At 34.3% G+C, this 14,134-nt stretch overlaps 1 long non-coding RNA gene across 2 annotated transcripts; it reads left to right on the top strand.

Moving 5' to 3' along the window:
- The first annotated feature begins 8,933 nt into the window (after positions 1-8,933).
- On the top strand, positions 8,934-9,790 carry LOC131040588 (uncharacterized). 2 transcript variants are annotated; one of them, XR_009104884.1, is made up of 4 exons: positions 8,934-9,004; positions 9,203-9,228; positions 9,357-9,476; positions 9,597-9,790. It is a non-coding gene; the product is annotated as an uncharacterized LOC131040588 (long non-coding RNA). The 2 variants fall into 2 exon arrangements; XR_009104883.2 differs by lacking the exon at positions 8,934-9,004 and having other exon boundaries at positions 9,145-9,228.
- The last annotated feature ends 4,344 nt before the right edge of the window (positions 9,791-14,134 follow it).

The raw sequence follows: 14,134 nt of genomic DNA, 5'->3' as shown, positions 1-14,134 counted from the left end.
GTAAATTTTGACTTGCAAATCTATTCTCATTAGCAAGAATGTACCAAACAAGTTTCTAGAACTCTTGTATAGTTGCTAGTGCTTGTGAACACTTAAAATCGTCCATGCTTAATCACTTCATTTTGTCCTATCTTAAGCCATTTTTAAATAATAAAAATAATATTGATTTAACTAATTCATCCTTTTTGTCATCCTATCGTAATCTTTAGTTAAATAAATATCTACTATTTATTTAATTAATTTCACAATTCACCTTTATCTCTTTATCCTTATCCATTCAATCTAGTCCTTAAACTTGTTCACACAGATCACAATCTAAAATTGCTATCATGTGACAAGTGTCCCTTTCATATGTCTAACTAAGCCTCATCTAGGTTCATTGAACTTAGAGACTTTCCAAAAGTCATCTTATCAATTCATTTCAAACAACCTTTTTTTGGGGGGGGGGGGGGGGGCGGGGGATAAAACGTGCATATAGAATATTAATAATAGGGAAAATACATGATATAAATACATAGATGAAGCAATTGTACAAAATATGGGAGCAAGGCTCAACCATTGAGGCAACAATATTTAACTAGATACGAGGAATACTCTAGCACCTCTGGATTTAAACTTAGAGACAAACCTGAAAGAGTCCAACACCAACTGTATGGACCAAACACACATAGCAAAAGCAAAGTACTGATGATTAGCTCTAACCCAAATCAAAATAGGAGAGAGGCTTCACATAAGGATGTTATCCTATTGCACCTCCTAACCTTAACCCTTATCCTATATATGACACTTGTCACATGATTATAACTTTGTGATCCAAATTTTTAATCTTTAATCAATCTTAGCCATCTATTACCCAATTCATCTTGACCCTTGATTTCCCTTTTGGAATTTCTATAAATCAGAGGCCTCTCATCCCATTTGGACGTTCTTACATTTCATGCTACTATGTTTTCCATTTATCACTTAATCATCTTGATCATATTGTGATGCTTCTGGATTTATGAGAAACCACATTCAATCTATCAACACATCATTGATTATTGTCTTTATGAGGTTTGCATGTATTTGGTTTGAATAGGCTAGTTTATACATATATTTAGTTATGCATGGAATACGATGCTTACTACTTGTGAGGATTCATTTTCTTAAATGAAATATAGAGGGCTGCATGGACAGTAGAAGAAATTGTTTATATGTTGCACCACCAATTAGAAGAAGCAATAAGGGAGATTGGTTTGGCTATGTACAATTTGATAATGCTAGTTGAGTATTGTTGATGAGGGTCTTGTCAACTATACTAGTACATTGGATAACCATTCTAAGTGGTGGCAATTTATTAGTTTTTTTTGGCATGGCCCTCAACAATGTTAAATACAACTCATTAATTTGGAAAAATGGTATTTGGGGAGGAGTGATCCATAATTTGATTAGTTTAGTTGAATCAAGTAAGTTTAGTATTGCAAAGTCACATGTAGTGGTCCTAAAGGCGTTTTGGAGCTAAAGGTGCTACGTTTAGTAGGTGTTTCGATTGGCTACAAGATTACCCACAATTGTGCTGCACATGTTGCTTAAGGCTACAAACTTACTTGTAGTATTCAAGTGTTCTATGGGTTGTAGGCTTTTGAGGTGGGTGGTTGTAAGCTAACTTTGTAATAGTGCCATGTGTGTTGCATGTGATTAGGAATTTGCTAGGTATTAGTTCAAATTGAGATGCAATACATGAGATTGTAAGGTGATTCCTTCCCCAAAATGTCTCCTATTGAGGAATCTTTTGTAATTTTACAATAATTTTTTATCCCATCCTCTATTTTGGGTGTTGTTTGAACCATTTTAAAGATACTAATTACAGTTGCAACTTTCCTATTATAGTTTTTTGACATTTGTAGATGAGTTTGTGATGAGTTCAAAAAGAACTTATCAAAATTGTCACTAAAAGAATTTTACTTAAATTTGGCTATCACTTTTTTGGTCTTTTGACATGAGTATGCTTAACTGCAAGTCTATTACAAAGCCTAAAATACTTATATTACTAACATGTTGCTATTTCTAGCCCGTTTAGGATTTGTTTTTACTCGACTTATGGTAGATCTTGTGAAGGGTTGGGACCCTTGTTTTCTCGTTTTATCTAATAAAAAACATCTAAAATGTAGGTTGAGATAGAAATTTATGGAAAATTACCTCAATTTTTTTTTTTTGGGCGTGCTATAAACTATGAGATTATTTTAGCCCAACATGTCTCCTATTGAGGAAATCGAGATTTCTTTTTTGTAATTTTACCTTAGCTTTTTTATTTGATGGAGGTCCAAACTTGCAAGTACGAGAGCCCAGCAAGGGCACAAAGCTCACGAGCACACCAGCCCAATGAGGGCCTTCACAGAGTATTATTTGAACTATTTGAAAGATATTAAATAAACTTGTGGACTTCTATAATATTTTTTTGTGGTTTCTATGTGCAATTTTTATGATTTTCAAAAGAATAAAAAAATCTCATAATTTTGGCACAACTTTATTCTCTCACTTGTATTGTTTAACAATCTTTATATCATTGGAAAGATATTGAAGAAACCTACAACTTTGTTGTCTTATGCTTATAATGATTCGTAATATATTTAAAATTAATACAAAAATGTGTTTTTGACATACATGAAAAGATTCTATTTTAGTCTTTTGCAAATATGAAAGAACCCATAAGAAAGCATTACAAACATCTAACATCAAAGTTGTCGGTCTTATCAAATATCTTTTTCATCTACAAATGATATTCTAATGGGAGTTTGAGAAAAAATAGTCATAAGTATAAAAGATTTGTTTTAGTTTCAAAAGAATTTTTGTTTTTGTCTGAGTAAATTGGTTTCACCTATTAATACGTGCTTAAGTCCAACTTAGAAATATTTATTTAATAGTTTTAAGTTTGCATATTTCCTTAGTGTAACTGAGTTGTCATGGTTGGTCCTAGTCTCTCATCTCATTGAGACACTTTCTCTTTATGTACACTCCATCTTTCTTGCTTCTGCCTATATAAGAAAAGACATTGTACATTTGTAATATAACTGAATATATCATTTCCTGGTGAATCATATTTCTCTAACTTTGTGTGGAAGTGCTTGTGTTAAGGAAATACATTGTACATTTATAACATAACTCAATATATCATTCCTGGTGAATCATATTTCTCTCTCGTTGTGTGAAAGTGCTTGTTTTCACCATCTTGTCTTGGGAGCTTTGCTCCAACATGATATTAGAGCCCGTTGTTCTGCATCTCTTCCCAATCTGAGATCTTACCAACCCAATTGAGATTCCGGTTGTTCATTTGTTGAGCTGTACGATTTTCTATTGGCATTTGAATTTTTTTAAATTTCTATTTCGCCAAAATCTTTGTCAGCAATATTTGAGCCTATTGTTGTAGCAAAAAGTTTGGTCACTGGCTGTTTGTAGTTGGCCGAAGATCCCTTCTTGTGCATTGTTTTGTGTAGAACGACATATCTCTTTGCACGACTTCTGACAGGGTTTCATCTGACCTGCATCAGATTTTGTCTTCTTGCACTATATGTTTGGTTGGACAATCTTTTGTTTGGCTCAATTGTTGGGAGATGCATTTCCTCCAGCATTTGATTGGTCTTGATTCCTTATCGATCGACGAAATTGGCAACCGTTTATTGCTCAGGCATATTCATTTGATGGTGCTTTTATTGGGTGGTTTTATGTCTTGCACAAGGGTTCCAATGTGCACACAACCTGTGCTTTTTTTTGTCTTGTTTCAGGCATTGCAATTTTTGATGGCCCATGTGCCTTCCATAGTGCTGTTAGCTTTATAGTCTATCACAGATTGTATTTGGCATCATGCTCTTGCTGTGATCAAATCCCTTTTGGATCGGTTTCTCACGCTGCATCTGCATTCACATCGTGTTTGACAAATCTCAAGCCAGTTTTTGGTGATCGACAAGTCTAATTTTTATTGCTCTAGTAGTTTAGCATCCCTATTTGGCTTTGGCGGTTGGAAATTGGGGATTGACTTTCAATATTGAATCTATATTTTGTGGACGGTTTAAATCATACATTAAATTTAAAAATGTTAAACACTAAGAATTGACTGACATTCTCTAAGCTTAATATATTAATATTACTTAATATATGTAATTTAAAACTGACCATATTTTAGAGGCTGTGATCAGTATGATCCATTGCCGTATCATTTGCTCGGCTGGCGCCTTCCAACGACAGCCTATCAACCTTCTCATACTTGCATACGTAGCAACCCGTGCCTATTGCAACTAGCAGAAGCTTTAGTCCTGTTCGTGGATAGGTTGTCTTGTTTCCAATTGAGCTCCTTTCATTGTTTGGCACAAATTTGTCTTTGTAGGAGTTTAATATTGCACTTGGTGGCTTCATTTTTCTTGAAATTTCTGCGCACGAGCTCACACAAATTCTCTTCTCATTGGCTAGAGCATATCAGATAGACTTTAGAATTCTAAAGTCTTTCACAATTATTTGTGCACATTAGTGTTTTGTGTGAACGGTTGAGGCGTTTGGTGGGTCCACAACCAAAAGCCTTGAGCGCACTATTAAGGGACTTTATTCCCATATTGTGCAGATGAGTTTTTTGTTATTTTATAGTTGGATTCCTTTCCTTGGCTCTGTTGTGTGTACCAGTGGACTCTGATAACTGTGCTCTGTGAATCGTGGTGCTTATTGACTTGCGTGGGCCGATGCTTGTGGGAGTATTGAGGTGGACTATGACTAGCCGTGCTTGTGATTGGTGCTTCACATGGCTTGTCCGCCAATTTATCACCCTAAGGGGCCCATTATTTTGTCCAAGGAATCTTTCTACAAATTTTTGCCATTATTATTGCTTATTTTGACAAAATATTTGGTGTTTGGGAAATTGCAAAAATCTTTTTGCATCTATTATGGGGGTGTGCATATTGGTGCTTTCTGTATCATGCCAGACTTTAGGATTGAGCCATTCACACCATACAATTAACACACATGGAAGCTTAAGATGTTTCAATTGTTGCAATCTTGGGGTCTTTGGAAAATGGTGGATGTTGACCAACCCAAGTTCAGTAAAGAAATTAATGAGTTTGTTTATAGAAAGAAATTGGATGAGGCAAAAGGACTCATAGGTCTTCACATGCCAGATAATTTGTTGCTTCATATTGTTGAATGTACAACACCTAAAGAAGCGTGGGATAAGCTTGCATCATTTTTATGGTAAGGTCAATCCATTTAAGATCTTGCAACTTTAAGTCAATCTTATTTCTCTCAGTCTAGATGCATTTCCCACTATTCAAGACTTCCTTGCATAGTTTAACTTGGTTTGTCGCCGTTCAAAGGTTGTGGTCATGCTAAAGTAGATAAGGAGTGCATTTTCTTGATCCTGTCTAAGCTCAGAGGCCACTTCCAAGTGTTTGCCTCTACCTTCTATTAAACTATGGATGCTATGGGAGAAGCTCATAAGATGCCTTTATTTGAAAAGTTTTATGATAGATTTATTAGGGAGCAAACTAAGTTGATTTAGATGGATGTTCTTCCTAAGAGTCATGCTTTGATGGGTCACTTTTCTAAGGGCAAGGATAAGAATAAGATCGAGCCCAAGGCAACATCTGGTGTGCCTCCCCCCACCTCTTCTATAGAGCCTCATCCTTAGAAGGAGAGACCAAAATGTATCTTTTGTAAGAAACTTGGACATAGTGAAGACAAATGCTATAAGAAGAATAGACCCACATGTGGCTTTTGCAAGAAAGAGGGACATGATGTATCCAATCGTTACAAGATGGAGATTCATGAGTTGAAGCAATTCATCAAGGAGCATCACATTTCACTTTCTTCTTTAGCCAAACATGAGGATACTTCTCCTAGATACATGGAAAAAGGTCTTGCCTTGATCACCATTCATGCACCTAGGGATGTTGGGTGGATCATTGATTCAAGAGCTTCAGTTCACATCACCCATTTAGATGATACCATGATTCCAGGTTCTCTTCAAGAACCACTACATGATAGACCCTTGACTACCAATGATCAATTTGTTCATGTTGCTGGTGTTTGTGATGGTTTTTTGGGTATAGGTTTAGTTTCTAATGCTCATTTGATTCTTGACATTACTTATAATCTATTACCACTATATCATATTAAACAACAAGGCAAGACAATTGAGTTCATTCTAGATTCAATGCTCATTCATCATCCTACAATGGATATTTTTGCAGTTAGTAGAGCTGATAATCAGTCCAAGGTGTTTACCTTTGACTGCTTCATTGATGATGATGATCCATATGTTCCTTTGACTCATCTAGTAAGGGTAGTAATGGGTTTGTGAATCTCCTCATGATTCCTCCTACACCTGCTTCTTCAGATTTGGAGATTTCTTTTATTCAACATTCTGATCATAGTGTTCTAGATCTTGCTTTGTTGGATGAGTATTTGGTAGGTATTTTTGTTTTGTTTGTTGAGTCTCATCTTGTAGATTTGTGAGACATACTTGAGGGGTTTTCTCTTCTCTCTAAATATAATTTGATTACTATTGTTGATTCATCTTTGGAATTTGATGAGTTTCTTCATTTACTTGATTTGCCACATTCCTTGATTGAGCTTGATCACGAGTATGTGGTGTCTTATTCATACTTGGAAACTCCTACTCATTTTTCAAAGACTTCTCCTTTGAGACTTTCTTCCTCCCTCTTTCAATTGGACTGGAGTGGCTTCTTCATCATTCAGTGGACTTGTTTCTTTTTAAGGGGAGATGTGTTGCTTGTAGACATTGGATCATCTTTTGTTTCTAGGAATACTTCATTGGCATTGGAGCAACTTCATTATGAGGGGGATAATATTGTCTCTATCTTTTCCTTCATTAGAGGGGTGACTATATTGTATTTTCATGATAGATGTCATTCTTGGGGGGTATTGTAGGACCTCTATTCATCACTTCATGATTTGCATATCTCATTTTTGGAGAGGAGTTCTTTCCCATGAGGTTTTCTCCTTTTCTCCATTTGTGAGAATAGTTACATGATTAGTTGTACATGGGTGCCTAACATGGCCTAGTTGCCAAGATCCATCATCATAACATATTAGATCATTTGCGTAGTGATTTGGGTATGTGGAGGATCATGGGGGAGGCAAAAAGAGGCGATGTGAAAAAAAAATGCATTTTTAATTAGCTCGAAAATGCAAAAAATTGTGTTGACTTTTTACTTGAGTCAAGTGACACTACATGTATCCATAGCAATCACCTTAGCGGAAGAAATGTTGGTTAATAATGTATTTGATCCGATTGGATATTCATTACATCGATGATTCAATATATATAACAAAGGGATATCCGATCCAAAATAAGATATTCATTTTCTTTGAGACCATAAGAAGAAAAACATAGCCACCCTTTGGTCATTTTCACCGACGACGACAACAAAACCTTAAAAAACCAAGACAAAGTGATTGGATATCAAAGACGATGTCCGATATTCATTCTTCCTAAGAAAAATCCACCTCCATATTGTTCAAAGGTAGGTTATTTAGTTGTTTTCTTTTTTGTCTATTTTTTAATTTTTTCCATTGCTTTTTAGTTTTTTTAATTACAAATTAGGTTTTTTTAATATGAATTATAGTTTGTAGATTTTTTCTTTTTTAATTTTGAACTTTAATCAGGTAACTTACAATCATGACCATTAATCCAAACTCTGCACCTTCAAACTCTCCAACACCAAACCCTCCCTCAATTTAAGGTTTGATTAATATTAATTCGATTGAGTTGAGGAACATTTGTGAATTGTATTGTAGGCAACCTCATCTATCGTCAATGACAACCATGTTAGAGTCAATAATTTCTAATATCGAAACCTTCACAAGTCAAGAAAGTTCCATTCTATCACGACGAGAGTCCATGAGGCAACAATATGTCGATGGGTTGTCATATGATGGGGTCAAGAATCTTGAAATTAGCAAAGCACAATTAGCTGCATTATTTGTCAATCCTAGAACTGGACAAACTATTGATGTGAGAAAGCCTAAATATTCTATCAAATGGTGCTAGCATTGGGGTATAATAGATAACTTTTGGCATCATTGGTGGATGGTTTATAATAAACCACCCAACAACAATCTTAATGTCCCTTTATATTTCCTTCACAAACTATATGTTGAGTTTGTCCTAGGTATGCATGTCAACTACAATGACATGAGAGATTTATAGGGTGTGGGTAGAGATATGCCCAAGGATAGACCAAAGACAATTTGAGTGGTACAAGGCCCATATGTTCTCCCTCCTTGTCTTGCTCCCCATCTCCAATACCACATCTAGATCATGTTGCAGAGGCAACCTCATAGAGCATATCGGTTATTCATTCTTTGACTAGCCATTTGGTTTCTCAGACCTCATCACTCACCCAACCACAAGGCGGTGTTGGTATAGCCTCCTTGACTCCACATATTTGTTTGCCAGATACTTGCACTATGTGCAACCACACATGCTTAGGTCCTCTTGGACAACCTATTGAGGCTCCCATTGAAACATCAAAATATGAGGTCCATTAGATAGCTGGCGCAACACATGAGATGACATGGATAGCATCATATCCCAGAGAGTCATTTCATACTAGACATGAGGAGGATCTTGGATCTTACCGAGACAATGTAGTGGTAAATTTGAACTTGTAATTTCATGGTGCATTTTATTTTAAATTAATAATTATAAGAGATATCAGTAAGTACTAATGCCTATTTACGTGGTTCATTTAACAATTGATGACCAAGGAGGACATGACACAAGTCCAAAACAACACCATCTCAATCATTTCATTTGGTCTTGAGAGTTATATTGTATACTTTTTTACACATAGATGTTTATAAGTTTTTTATTGTATACATGCATATCATTTATATTGTCATTAACTAAATTATATATTAATTTATATATTTATCTTATTTGAACTTGTAGGAGAATCCTAGTGTGGTCGAGGTGTAGTGTTGTCCAACCTTTGGAAGTACAATGACCAATCGAGGAAAGGTAATTGAAGACAAGTTTAATTGAATTAATAGTTTAAAAAACTTATATAATTGTGCAATGGATTAGATGCTAACTTTTCAAATGTATTAAATGCTTATACATGTGTACATAGATTGCTAGTCTTACATACTTGTCGGTTTTATGTACATGTACCTATTGGGTTCATATCATTGTTGACTGCTCCCACAACACTTGAAGAAGAATCAAAAGATGTACCCCAATAAGTATGTGTTTATTGTATATTGTAGATAAATATGTTTAGATAAAAGTATCTAGACATGTTTAGTTTATGCTTCTTTCATTGACACTTATATATTAACTTGTATAAATTTTATGTTATGTGAACATGTAGGGTTATACCCAACATGACAATGTCATGGAGCTTCTGCCACAATCATATGCGAGGACTCTTGATTGTTCTAGGGGAGTATCATATGTAGAACTTTTTTCAGAGAAAAGATGTAGACTTGAGGTAATAAAGAATTCAATTATAGAGAATTTATGGTTCAACATTGATTTTGATGTTAATTTGACAATTCTAAATTGTATTATATAATTAATCCCACTTGTGATTTGAATTGTTATTGTGAAGGCATCTTTAGAGCCTTGGAATACTTCAAAGAGACTTGATTTTGATGAGCCCCCATAAGTTTAGGATGTGCTAGAGACATGTAATAGTCATTTGTGGACAATTTGGGATTCATACATAGTTATTTTGCATGCATATTTTGTATATATATTGAGATGGCATGTGCCACATTTTATTAAATTTTGTTTGAGTTGGTGTTTATGCCATTTTTGTATATAGAGATACACAATTATTGTATAATTTGATATACAAAATTTGCTATTTGATCTAATTTGTTCCTCATGTGCATGTCTTCTTACTTTGGAACTTTAATTTTGAATGTATAATTAGTTTAGAATGGTTAGGTTGGGAACAATAACATGTTATAGTCTTTTAATGATATTGCACTTCAATAAAACTTATGAATGGCAATCAATATTTCATCCTATCTCGAGTGTTAAATTTGGTTGCCTTGGGCAACTGCACCAAAATTTATGACCATTTTTGTATTGTTATTAATCATAACATGGATTCTTAGTAATGATGGATGGCAAGTAATAAAAATTGGATTCAATTTCATGCTCTAACTCCTTTGCTATTTGTAAAATTTCATTGCATAATCAAACACATTAATTACTAAGGCCATGCTTAAACAAATTACTTACTAAGTCTATGATCACCCTCAAGTTTGCAAAAGCAACTGGACACCTACGAGAGATGGAGCACAACTATGATTATATCAAGGCTTAATATAGATTTGTTAGCCTTTGTCTTTCTTTTCATCCTCATTTTCATTTGGATTAATTTACCATTGATAGGAACCTGAGGCTATGTCGTAAAGAAACAAATGTAGGAATCCCATGAATGCATGATCTCTCTTCAATATTAACCTCTCTCACATATTTCAGAGCTACATAGTGAATCCACTCACAAATAGTCACTAATCATATAAAAGGAGAAGAAGTCGCTAAACTATAAAAATTCAAGGGGATTGGAATGATACTAAAAAATACCATCAATAATGTAGCTACATGCGAAGGAAGGGGAGAAATGAAATGATAAAAAATTAAGGTTGGGTAAGAAGGTCCAACAAAATTTCCATCTTAATGAGAGCACACAACAACACACTACTCACTTCAAAGACTCAGAATTAAGGTCATTAAGCTATTGGAAGCTCAATTGATTTCTTTCAGGAGTCATAACTTTTCATTATGTATGTTATGGAGGATTTGAGAGAGGTTGGTATAGGGGAAAAAATGAATGGGATTTGTAATTATTGAACGATTAATTGTATTAAGAGATGCCAAAAAGTTTAGTAGGTTTAGTACATTTGTCAAAAAGTATCAAAAAGATTCAAAAGTTGCAAAAACAGTCGTGCACACGAATTATCAGTGCCAATACGTTCAGGTAGGTGAGTTTATGCTAGGCATGCTCTTGTCTTACTTCCTAACTTTCTCGAACGCTCAAGGTCATATTGTAGTTGTGCTATCTCTTAAATGCCCAAAGTTCACAAACTGCCAAACTTTGACAAACCATTTCTAAAAATATGGGGCACATACAAATGATCCATTTGGATCTATAGGGTCATGTGAGGCCCCTCTACAATAACCTATCTCATATTTTCAAGAATAGGAGCCATTTCTTAGGACAACGATTTTTCTATTGATGCAAAAATCGCTAGATGCATGCAATGCAAAGTTGCAAGGTAGTCTAATTTTTGTTCTTTTCATCATGGGAATGAACCCTTAGTGCCAATGTGTCTGGATAGGTGGGTTTATGCTAGGAATTCTCCTTTTTTGCTTCTCAACTCACCCAAATGTTCAAGGCCATATGGTGGTGGCACTATCTCTCAAGTGTCATAAGTTAAAAAACTATGAAAGTTTGAGAGACCATTTGCTAGAATCCAGGGCACATACAAATAATCAGTTTGAACCTATAGGGTCACATGAGACCCCTCCACAATAACCTATCTCATATTTTTGAGACTTGGAGAAATTTTCTTAGGGAACAACAATTTTTCTATTGATGCAAAAATTGTCAAATGAATGTAATGCAAAGTTGCAAGGTGGCCTAGTTTTTATTTTGTTCTTCATGGGCACAAGGTGTTAGTGCCAACACATATGGGTAGGAGAGTTAATACCAGGCATGCTCTTGTTTTTCTTTCCCACTCGCCTAGACATTCAGAGCCATACTAGAATGACACTATCTGTTAAGTGCCCTAAGTTCAAAAAATTGTCAAACTTTGACAAACCATTTCTCAAAATCTGAGGGCACATACGAACAATTCATTTGAACCTAAAGGGTCATGTAAGGACCCTCTACAATGACCTATCTCATATATTCAAAACTCAAAGCAATTTTCTTAGGGAAATGTTTTTGTTGATGCAAAAATCGTTTGATGCATGTAATGCAAAGTTGCATGGTAACCTAATTTTTATTTTGTTCATCATGGACACGAATCATCAATGCCAACACATTTAGGTAGGTGGGATTTTGATAGTGATGTTCTTGTTTTTCTTCCCAACTTGCTCGAATGTTTAGGGCCATATCATAGAAATACTCTCTTAAGTGCCCTAACTTAAAAAAATGTCAAACTTTGACAAGCTATTTCTCAGAATCTAGGGCACATATGGACAATCCGTTTGAACCTATAGGGTCATGTGAGACCCTAATACAATAACATATCAAATTTTTGAGACTTGAAGCTATTGTCTTAGTACAACAATTTTATATGCAAGCAGTGCAAATTTGCAAGGTAGCCTAATTTTTGTTTTGTTTGTCATGGGCACAAACTGTGCCAACACATTTGGGTAGATGGGTTTATGCTAAGCATGGTTTTTTTATTCTTCCCAACTTACCCAAACATTCAGGGCCATACATTAGTTGTGCTATCTCATAAGTGCCATAAGTAAAAAAAGCTATCAATCTTTGACAAGCTATTTATTATAATCTAGGGCACATACAAATGATCCATTTGAACTTATAGGGTCACATGAGGCCCTTCTACAATAACCTATGCAACTAATGTGACAAGAATGTAACTACTGCAAGATGTATTGAAATGATAATGAGGATGAAAATAATTAATATAGACCACCAAGGCTATACTAAGCCCTAATAAAAATGATAATGCAAATGAATGAAAGGCTAACTAAAAAGAACTAACATTTGAATATAAATACATTCTAGACACATAATCACCATTACACATACACGTGACATCCATGAACATACATAAGTAGGTTATACACATAAGACTTGTTACTCTAAACCTTTTTCATCATAATCATAATGTTTTTCATACATTCTAGACACATAATCACTATTACACCTACATGTCCTTATGATTACTCATGTCCTCATGAGTCATGTACAAATACATCATATATCATCAATACAACTACACCAATGCCATCATATACAAATATGTCAATACATCACCTATCAAGCTATCCTAGATACACAACTGATACATGTGCCTCCAATATCCTTGCTCTGTAACATAGAGCTCTAAGCACTAATATTCTTGAAGACACCTACATTGCAATATTATAAAAAATGTCAGTATTAAAGAAGGAGTATTGATTAAAAGTAATTTAACAATGAAAGTAACATGAAGTCCTAATGAACCTAAGACAACCCTAATGAACCATAGGGATGTTATTATTAATAATGCATTGTAACTTCCATTACTTAGAGTCTCCAACCAAACAAATGACTTCAATTCTTTGATTTGATAGTTGAATCAGATTTTCCCATTATTTTTTTAAACCCCTACATTCTCAGGCCATGACAAAAACTAAGTTTATTAACCAAAATAATCATTAGATTGCATTAATTTAATATAATCTTCTTAAGATTTACAACTCACACAAATGCAAATCTCTACATAAGCATAATGAAACCAAAGAACTTATGAATATCATAATGAACCTAGGACAACCCTAATAAAAATAGGAAAACCATCATAACCTCATGTCCTATGCTAAGTTTGTATGGAGCAGTGATTGCATATAAATTGAGACCTAAATCTATTAAGGATTGTTAAGAAACATTAACAACATAAACAACAAATTTTTATGATCATTCTTTGAAATGAAATGCAACATGATAAATCAAGAGGTAGGATTATATCAAGAAGATCCCTTTGTATAAATTACATCAAATCTACCCACAATGTTCAAGAAAAATGTTGACGTGAAATAGTATTGTCCATTAAAAAGACCTACATTTGTTAAGAATTGTTAAGAAACATAAACAATGTGAATAAAAAAGTTTTATGATCATTCAAGTTTAAATGAAATGCATGACAATAAATCAAGATGTAGGAGTATACCATGAAGATAGCTTCTTATTAATTACATCGGATGTACTCACAATGTTCAAGCAAAATATTGACACAATAGTATTGTCCATCAAAAAGCCATACATTTTTTTAAGAATTCTTAAGAAACATAAACACCGTGAACAACAAATTGTTATGACCATTCTTTGAAATGATAGACAATAATAAATCAAGAGTTAAGAGTATACCATGAAGATACCTCCTTATGAATTACATC

The sequence above is a fragment of the Cryptomeria japonica genome, chromosome 4 (assembly GCF_030272615.1).
Source record: "Cryptomeria japonica chromosome 4, Sugi_1.0, whole genome shotgun sequence".
Lineage (NCBI taxonomy): Eukaryota > Viridiplantae > Streptophyta > Pinopsida > Cupressales > Cupressaceae > Cryptomeria > Cryptomeria japonica.
This window is presented reverse-complemented; position numbering and strand designations above follow the sequence as displayed.